Genomic DNA, 10,934 nt, shown 5'->3' with positions numbered 1-10,934 from the left:
GGATTACAGAATTATGTTAAGCACCTAAAGCGCTATAACCGAGTAATATACCTTTATACTAAAGCTTAAAATTATTATCATAATATATTTACATAGGTGCAGTGGTGGTTCAGTCTGTCAACTGTTTTTAAAGAATAAATAAAATAAATAAAATAAATAAAATAAATAAAATAAATAAAATAAATAAAATAAATAAAATAAATAAAATAAATAAAATAAATAAAATAAATAAAATAAATAAAATAAATAAAATAAATAAAATAAATAAAATAAATAAAATAAATAAAATAAATAAAATAAATAAAATAAATAAAATAAATAAAATAAATAAAATAAATAAAATAAATAAAATAAATAAAATAAATAAAATAAATAAAATAAATAAAATAAATAAAATAAATAAAATAAATAAAATAAATAAAATAAATAAAATAAATAAAATAAATAAAATAAATAAAATAAATAAAATAAATAAAATAAATAAAATAAATAAAAAAAATGATTTTCAAACTATTTTAATATTCAACGACTGACCCCTAAAAGTACGAGTAAAATGCTGGTGTGCGACCAAAACAATTATATTGAAGCACTCCTATGCCACAACTGCAGAACCTTGAGGTCTACAACAGCAAATACTAGAGCCTTTGTACAGCTTAAGGCGCTAGAGCAGATGTAACCAACTCTGAGAGCTGCTTGATCGAGACGCCATTATAGCATTTGGTAAACATATTTTTTGAGGTTATTACGATCTTTTGAAGACAATTATCTATATAATTTTTGCATTTAAAACTGAATATTTTGAGGGCGCATGAAAATATTGACGATAATATACATATATATTGACAGCAAACTGGAACTCGCACTTTCATATCACGTACACAAAGAAATAAAAGCGATAAACTACTTGTTATTTTAATAATCCAATCCGTAACAATAAAATGTCTCCTCATTTGTCACTGATGATTCATTTAAAAAAAATATATTTAGTTTACACCATAGTAAACCGACCATATTACTAATTTAGAGCGTTAGCATTTATAACCGTTACACAGTAGCGCTAAAATAAGGTAAAGGTGGTATAATCGCGCTGCAAGAGCTTTTTCGAACGCTCGTGGCGCTAACCACCTCTGTACAACAGCTGGTAAGCGCCACGAAGCTGCGAAAAAGCTCTTGTAGCGCGATTATACCACCTTCATCTTATTTTAGCGCTCCTGTATAACTACTATACTACTTACTATTATAATTACTATTTACGACCACTGTAGATCCAATGTCGAGCTATAAGCTGGACAGTATGGGCCTATTTGACGCTACAAGAGATCTGTAGCCGCTTATAGAACCACTATACTTCTTACTAAGGAGCCTAAGGCGTTATAAAAATCCTTTAACCGGCCATTGTGCAGCTTGTTATAGCGCTTGTGTGCTAGTTGGGATATTTCGACTACATTATCTTCGTCTGCAGTGCCTGGTATAAGTCAAGGTTATTGTATAAGAAAGTTGCAACTGCACACATAATAATTACCGAGTGAAACGTGATTCATAATATTAAGAGATTAATATTTAATTTAACCTTCAAAATTAAACAGGTATTATATATAATGTAAAAAATTCACGTGTACCTTTCGTTTTGACAACTTTTTTGTCAATTGACGTATAGCGTAGGAAATTATTGTTTTCTTTTCGTACAATTTACGCAAGTACTGTGATTCTCTGCCTCTATTAACTATCGACCATATTGTACCGAACCGGCTACCTATACACAAATTTACGAAAACCTGATCATGGTTTCTATCTGGTGCCGTAAGAACCATAGGTGCTGGGTTCTAAATGCCATGCTCTCGATATTCGATAGTACAATTTATAGATAGTATTATTTAATGTTTAGCTTTGAACTAGTCAAAGTTTCGATATTTAGAAAAGGATTGCGTAGTTTCTCATTGCAGTTTATTTGACTAGTTTTAAGACAAAGTTGCATAATATATAGGCAAAGAGAAACAGATAATTCGCAATTCAATTGATCTGTAATATAAGAAGATTGCTTTAATTGGGTAATTAAATGGTTTATACAATGTATTTTAATTTGTTACAGTACACTTTTATACAGTAAAACGAAGTTTATAAGTGTTTATTATTTAGGCTCTGGACTGCTTTCGCACCCCATGAAAAGTTATATGCGCCAACTAGGGGGCGGTACCACCCCTGTTCACAACCTATGCTCTAGCCAATAGAGTTCTATGTTGACTGGGACCCTAGTGCAAGAAATAATCTAGGGCCTACACCTAAACGTCAGGACACAAAAGAAAAAAATGTTGGTTGATCAGTGTCCGGTCTGAGCTCGTGAACCCCTGATGCGCCGCAGAGCCTGGCCATACCGCAGCTACGCCTCTAGTTGCAGTCATAGCAAAGAGAAGGTACATCAATTACTAAGTTTTCTTTCGAGTGAATAGTAGGCAGGAGTTAGTATAGGGAGTAAAGACGACTAGTTTGTTTTGGTTTATGTTTTTGTACCAGGAGTAAAAATATTTAGGGCGATATTCATGGCCATACTCGTTCGTTGTCTGCAAAGCTATTAAAAATAAAAAAGTTCATGTCCTTCATGTTTAAACAACAATCCTTTAACGTTCACAAAGCACTTTATTTTCGTATTGCGTATTAACATGTAATAACATTTTCATTGCGTCACCAACTCACTGTGTTGCGTGAACATTAGAAAATTGCCGCACACCTCGACCTCAACGATATCATTATTTTTATAATTGTGTGAAGGTTATATGTATGGAGGTTTAATGTCACTGCTACCATAGATGAAGGGCTTCAAGTACTCGCCTTTTTTTCGAAGCCAATTTTAGAAGCTCACTGCTTATTTTGTTTATCGCTTGGTTGCTGGTCAACCTAGCGTAAAAGTAGTTCAGACCGCCCGAAAGGACTTTGCCATGGCTTAAATACTTATTTTATTTGCCTACGACCAGTAGCGACTATTTTAGTTCTTTCCGAAGCTCAAATATGCTCTGTTCAAACCACTAACAGATACCCACCTAAGGAATGACTGCATCAAGCGTTGGTATCTCACAGATACGAGTAAGTGGTGAGTTTTACTGGTTATGACATTGAGCGCCTCGGACCACTATTGAGGAGAGACTTCCTACCACTATTAATTATCAAAAACCGAGTAGCTATCAAAAAATTATCGAAAAACTGTTTGACAGCTAGAAAACTGCTTTTCTTTTTATAATCTAGGTACGTAACTTCACGCGTACTTCCCCAATAGATCATCGGAAACTAAAGAACGCTACTAAAGTTAAGTTTCTGTATTCAATAATAATAAGAAACAAACAATAATTAAAATCGAAAGTCGACCGCATAAATGAATTATTCCTACACTCACTGCACAAAAAGTCACGTTTTCCACAAAACAAATAATATTCAGGGTCAACACTTATACGTACTAAGTTGTTAACCAACAATAAATGCTTACATTAATCTGATTACAGTTTTAATTGCGGACAATAGAAACTCGATTTACTGCTAGTTTGCGGATAATAAGTTCCTACCGATCGCATCCTTCCCGGTACTGTTAGTAATAGACTGTTGACCGGGACTGACCATTAGAAACTGGAGCATGACCGCAGATAAATAATAAATAAATAAAAAAACATCATTGGACAAAGATTTGTCCCGGGTGGGATTCGAACTCACCACACGCGGCGCTACGGTTATTGCGGCGAGGTGACCACGTTAACCACTGCGCCAAACGTACAGTGATATAGAGGGGGATAACACATCCCTTAGAAGACGCTTTTATTTTTTTTTAGGTAGTTACAGTCTTATAAAGCATTTCAACTGTAAGTATCTAACAGTTGAAACGCTTTAAATAAGTATAGATCTATTATAATTCAGATGGGCTACTCTGTATATTTGTTGCCAAATGAGATACACAATAAGCATGTAGATGTATCCAAAATAATGTTGATTAAATAACTTAAGCTAATTGTGGCAGCTTAGGTGTTAAGCAAAAGATACTAACAGTTTCCCATGTATTTCCTGAGTGTATCTGAAATTGACTCGTTTAAGAACGAAGAAAGAAAGAAAGAAGCTCATTTCTGTGTAAGAAAAACCTATACCCAGCTTTAAGACGAAAGCGGGATGTTAAAAATAATGAGATGTTTTTCACCCATGTTCTTTTGACCATAGTCGCTTATCATGAATGATTAAGTAATAATCAAAATTCATGAACATAACGTCGTGTGCGTGTAAGGTTCAATGACCTAATGAAGGTTAAGATCCTTATTTCCTAACAAAATTAATATCGAAACGTGCGGGAAGTCCCTGCCATTACGAAAACTAACCTCAGAACTGTAGGAAGTATTATAGTAGTAATATGTTAATATGTACGTGACAGTTATTGACCCAAAAACTGACACCTTGGCTTTATTATTATGTACATTTATATAAACAAATATTTACTTTACAAGATGATCATTGAAGAACTAACACAAATAAGCCGCAACACTTTTTTCGTAACAGAAATTACTTTAGATCCAAACATCCTTGCGATGTCAAACTAATAAATAATGCATGAAAACGCATAACAACAAAATTGCTAATATATTACACAAAACGTTACACTATTTTACGCAAACGCGTAAGATTGCCTCTTGCTTCGATAATAATTATGCATTTCACAAAAACATAACATGGAGGGCGATGTCTCATTTCGCAAATGGATTCCTCTTAGATAGTGTTAGTTGCCAATATGATATGTCAAGAAGTGTAGACCACCTTGACCGGAGTGTTGCCTCACGGCGCGGGTCGCAGGCGCAGGTGCTCGCCACTACGGCATTCCTAAATTACACATTACACTAATCAGTTGAAGTAAGTTTTTATTTCTATTATTTAATTTGTCTAATGTTATTAGATAATTCAATAAATACATACCGATGCTTGAAGGGGTAAAGCCGGAGGTTTGTTCTAGAAATCTAGAGTAAATGACTCACTATAACGGAAAAAGAAAATGGAGGGAAAGCCATCAGACGCCCAAGAATTACCGTATTTAAAGTTCTTGAAATAATATAACTTGGACTATTAGGTAGAATAGGTCTAATGCCTGTCACGCTAGGAAGACGCCTGTAACAGTAGACATAGACAGTAGATTAAATAAAAGCAGTTTTTATTTCACAATTCTCCTCTGTGAAAAGGACTTTGACCTCTTTGATTAAAATCTTTCTATAATCCTTCAGCTCCTTCACTATTCATGAGTTTAAAAGTAATCTACATTCTCGTCTCTAGGTCAGGTAGAATTATAGAGAATTAATATCCCGTTTATGAATTCAGATGTTCATTGACAAAAAATACAAATCAGATTAAAGAAAAGTTTTGTTTGTCAGATCTTTGAAAGCTAGAATTTTACCCAGTTATTGTGCTTGCAGCAAAAAGAAGTTTGGTCTATGTAATGTTGGAGCTTCACGCTAATATTCTTTTAATATTAAACACATAGGATACGGTAATAATAATACTTTTTCTTACTGAAAAATCTTTCCACGCGAACAAAGTTGTAGGCAAAAGTTGGTAAAGATAATGTTGCAATCCCCATACATTTAGATTCCTTAATATGTATTTACTATACACAATAAATGTGAGTAATTACGCCAATTATTTTACAATAATATAAGCAAACACATACTTCACACGCAATTATTCAGCCATGTTGGATATATATTTTTTAATTAAAAAATACCACGCATAGGGAATATTGTATTGTTTTTAAACATTTGTTTTCAGATGCGATCGACAGATATTACTCTAGTGAATGGACACAGCTGATTTTATAAGTAGCAAAATAATTTTTGGACTTCCCACCCCGCATTTGGTCTGTGGACTCAAGGCCTAACCCCTCCCTTATTCTGGGAGGGGACCCTTGCCCAGCAGTGAAATAATCATTTGTTTTTATTTTCACTTAGTATATTTATAGCTATTATACATATATACAGTATATCTACTGAAAATGAATAGACGCTCATAATTTATACACTTATCAGAATCATTAAAAAAATGGTACTTTATAAAAAAATGTAATAATTAATAATACATAATTGTTTTAAAACAATATTTTTGTGCAAACGGATGTAAACGTATCTATTTATTTATTTTACGAATAACTTATGCTATTATTCTTACTATTATAATGCACATTTTATGTTTATTTAAAGATTTAATTTAAATAAAAGAATAGCTTGCGAAAAAGGGTTCTTTACTGTTTTCTGATTAAGAAATTGCAGCTGGATTAACAATAACCATTTTTCCTAAGTCTTAAACATAGAGACACGTTAAAGCGAAAGGAAAATTGCATTTTCGTCGAATCTCCATATAGTTTTCAAACGTTTTCTTTTCCAACTTATATTATCACTTTGATAAGTACATTCATCACGATTATTATCACATAGAACTATACAATACTCTTGTTTATAAATGGTGAAACATTCCCTTAATATTTTGATACGAGCTGTCAGGAAGTGGCCTAATCCAATCACGTGTACAAACGGAAAATCGTGCGCATCCAGGATACCGAGTTTGGCCGAATGAGCCCGAGTTCCGCCGAAGTGACGCAACCACGACGCTACTATATTAATCACCATTATTTAGCGCTATTTTTAATTATTTATAAACAGTCATTTATTACAACCATGTAGTTAGATGATCATGGAAGAACTAACACAAAAAAGTTGTAGCACTTTTTTCGAAACAAAAATCATTTTAGATGAAAACATTCTTGTGATGTCAATTAAGTGCTATTTTTTATTAATTATAAACAGTAATTTATTAACACTATATGGTTTTCATGGACCATGACCTGATTTAAATTAATTCGATCGCTGCAAATACGTACGTGCCTTTTTTCATTGTTATTCGTTGAATGTATTATGATGTAACGAGATAAATTAATAACTTTTATTTGTTCTACATTTCATGGCTTGTAACTTCTTCTTCTTATCGTATGGTTAGTGATCAACCTAGTGTCAAAGTTGTTCAAGCCGCCCGAAGGCCTTTGACGTGACTTAACGACTGTTATCTTAATTGACAACAACCGGGACCGACTTTTTACGTGCCCTCCGAAACACGGAGACGCCCTGTTCAATTACCACTATGCGGTCACCCATCTATGGAATGACCGCGCCAAGGTTTGCGTAACCCACAGATCGTTTACCGACCGGTGAGCGCAACTGGCTATGGGCGCCTCAATGGCTTCTAACTTAACAATGCTTTCAAGGCTTATAAGTAAAAATATGTATCTATTCGCTGTTTTACAAAGGGAAGAAAAAGGTCAGCTGTCAGAAATTGCCGAACGGATTGATTTACAGCTAAAACAGGCCACTTCGAGTTTCATCAAAAAGAGATTAAATAATTTTACGTTCAATTATGAGTTCGTTTTTACCAATTATAAACTCATTAACATTTTTATGTATGGCTAATAAAACGATAATGAAAATCGGCGAACCGCTAATTAAATTAAGTTACGATTAATTTGGACAGAGCTTTTTACTCCGCTTCATCTACGACATATATTTTTTTGGCTTAATAAATAATAACACCCTTTTCATTTTTCTTCTATTTCTTTTATGTACTTTTTTTTTATTCTCCAAAGGTTGCCAGTAGTAACGACGGCATTTTATGCTGATATATAAATACTGTAGTCAATAAATACCGATTCTTAAAATATGTTTTAAAAGTGCTAATGGCTACACAATTTTTTAACTGTTTCAGGGCTATAGTTAAGTTACAGTTTATATAATGTATTTAACTCCACTTGTGTTTTTCTCTTAGAGGCTAAGGGTCAACCAATTTTCTTAATTGTGTGCAGAAACTTAGTCGAGAATGCTTTGTTATTTGTATTAAATTATCTCTTATGTGTACAGCAATTACTTATAATGATAGCCGTGGTATCTCGGCACCATCAATGTTGATTGACATTCTTGACTTACAAGTACGTGTTTACATTGTTACGCAATGCAGTAGTCACTTGAAGCAACCCTTATTATTGGGGAGTTGTAAATTCTACGCACAGAAAAAAATAAGAGGTCATCGCGTTTATTTTAGCAATGGTCGATTTTGCGTATTTATTTTTTTGTTCTGTGGGTCTAACCGCAGGAAACTTTCATAGTTTTATCTCTATCATTTTTACTGCATTGTCTCAGACACATGTATGAAAATGCATGATGAATATGAAAACTGTGGCAATCTGAAAACCTTAAAAGTCTTATTGTGAGGATGTCATTAAGTTATGTAAGGGAACCTGTTGTACCTAGGCCGGTTTTTTAGAAATATATTTTTTATTGTGATTTGACGTGCAGCACACAAATCATATTTGCATATTTTGAAATGTCAATTATTTGGGTACTCACCAAAAAAATATCAGAAATGTATATTTAATACTTACATAATATTTTTAAATTTAAAAAAAAATGGGAAATGTGGCCAAGGTACAACATACCCTATGTACCTAGGCCAGTAGTACGTTGTACCTAGGCCACATTGAAATTTGGGGAAAATTTAAGCAAATTATCAAGTTTTGTTGACTAAAATCATTTTATTTGATTTATTACAGTACACAGTATTATTACAGTATACAGTATTTAACAAAACATTTAAAAAATTCTCAAATGATCAAAATTTAGAAATGATCAAAATTAAAATAATATTCATAGCTTTTTTTATGCTTTTCAAACAAAATATTTAAACAAAAACAACTAACTTTGGCCACCGTTTCGTTACATCACATCGCTGCGCCTGCCAAACTCCATATGTGTATTTTGATGTTAAAAAAAAATGAATATTGTGTCCCAAATAAGAAAAAAGGGTTTTCTAAAATCTCACAAAAGACACATGTGGAACTTGGCAGGCGCAGAGACGATATCACATAATATAATATAGCAAATCAATATACCTATATAGCATAGCAAAGGAAAACAAAATATTGAAACAACTTGCTGACCCGCGCAACTTCCCTTGCGTCACATAAGAAAGAATGGGTCATAATTTTCCCCTTTTTTGTAACATTTTTTACTGTTACTCTGCTCCTATTGGTCATAGCGTGATGATATATAGCCTATAGCCTTCCTCGATAAATGGGCTATCTAAAACTGAAAGAATTTTTCAAATCGGACCAGTAGTTCCTGAGATTAGCGCGTTCAAACAAACAAACAAACTCTTCAGCTTTTTAATAGTATAGATTATCTTTACCTATATATAAATTACTAGCTGACCCGCGCAACTTCGCTTGCGTCACCTTAGATAATGGGTCAACATTTTCCCCGTTTTTGTTACATTTTTCGTTGCTACTCCGCTCCTAATAACCGTAGCGTGATGTTATATAGCCTATAACCTTCCTCGATAAATGGGCTATCTAACACTGAAAGATTTTTTCAAATCGGACCAGTAGTTCCTGAGATTAGCGCGTTCAAACAAACAAACAAACAAACAAACAAACTCTTCAGCTTTATTATATTAGTATAGATTATTTCTCTCTTAAATTTTAATCAGTCATTTGGACTAGCTATTATAAAAACACTATCAATAATGTAGATATATTATTCAGCCTTAAGCATTTAGTAGAAATCCCAGTACTTCTGTATCTCTGGAACATAATAAATTTCTCTGTTCTTGTTAACTTTTTGCGGGGTTTTAAACTCCTCTTTTTCAGTTCATTTCCAGTTTTTAAGTGATTTTTGCATCGATTTCTGAAATAATAAAGATATTTCATTAGGAATATTATTACGTAAATGTGAAATAATTTAATAAAACATTCTCCTGGCCAAAGTATAACATCCAGGTTGTACCTTGGCCACTGGCCAAGGTACAGCTGATTGACAGTGACCGAGGTACAACACTACTCCAACTTCACTAAAACGGTGATTTTATATAGTTTAGAATTTAAGTATCTCGTAAGTTTTTTATTGTGTTAAGACTTGTAAAATCAAAGAACCGATAGCATATAACAGTTAAGTGACTATTAGAAAACTTTTAAAACTATTAGACTTTAAAATATATTTGAAATACTTACTTTTTCACACAAAAAAGTTTCAGCGTCGATAACACCAAACACCGGCTTAAAGGCGGAATGCGACTAACTTTACATTAAATAGTCTGTAGTGACGTATCGAATACCGTAAACAGTAGAATTTAGTATCGCGCGAATATTTGAAAACGAGCCCCGTGGCCTAGGTACACATAGTGCCAAGGTACAACAGGTTCCCCTACTACGAAGCTTGGTACGGAAATAGTGACTTTGATACTCATGGGAAAATTTGTTTTGTATCAGCGTGAGCTAGATAGAACTATGGTAGCAAAAGATTAAGAAGAATGATGATGTGGTGAGTCCATTGGCAACTAATGGAAAAACGCAGGCTCGCAGTAAAAGTATCCGGAAAGAGATCGTGATATTAGGTATTCCGTCCGTAAGTATGTTCGAGGGTTCTTATCCATATCCATACTAATATTATAAATGCGAAAGTAACTCTGTCTGTCTGTCTGTCTGCTACTCAATCACGCTTAAACTACTGAACCAATTTCCCTGAAATTTGGTATGGACATATTTTGATACCCGAGAAAGGACATAGGCTACTTTTTACCCCGGGAAAATGACGCATTTCCCGGGAAAATTCAGGTGGCGAACGAAGTCGCGAATAATTAATATAATAATGACATTAAATTAACAAAATTCCGTTGTCATGGCAACTGTTTTAATGGCGGATATGCCTTAGCGCGACTTCGTTATATTAAGAGATATAAATAATTTTAAGAATATTTTTTGTGAAAAAAAAAAACATATTTTATATCATCACGCTACGACCAATAGGAGCAGAGTAACAGAAAAAAGTGTTTCAAAAACGTGGAAAATTCTGACCCATTCTCTCTTATGTGACGCAAGCGAAGTTGCGCGG

This window comes from Anticarsia gemmatalis, chromosome 2 (genome assembly GCF_050436995.1).
Source record: "Anticarsia gemmatalis isolate Benzon Research Colony breed Stoneville strain chromosome 2, ilAntGemm2 primary, whole genome shotgun sequence".
NCBI lineage: Eukaryota > Metazoa > Arthropoda > Insecta > Lepidoptera > Erebidae > Anticarsia > Anticarsia gemmatalis.
Note: the sequence above shows the minus strand (reverse complement) of the source record.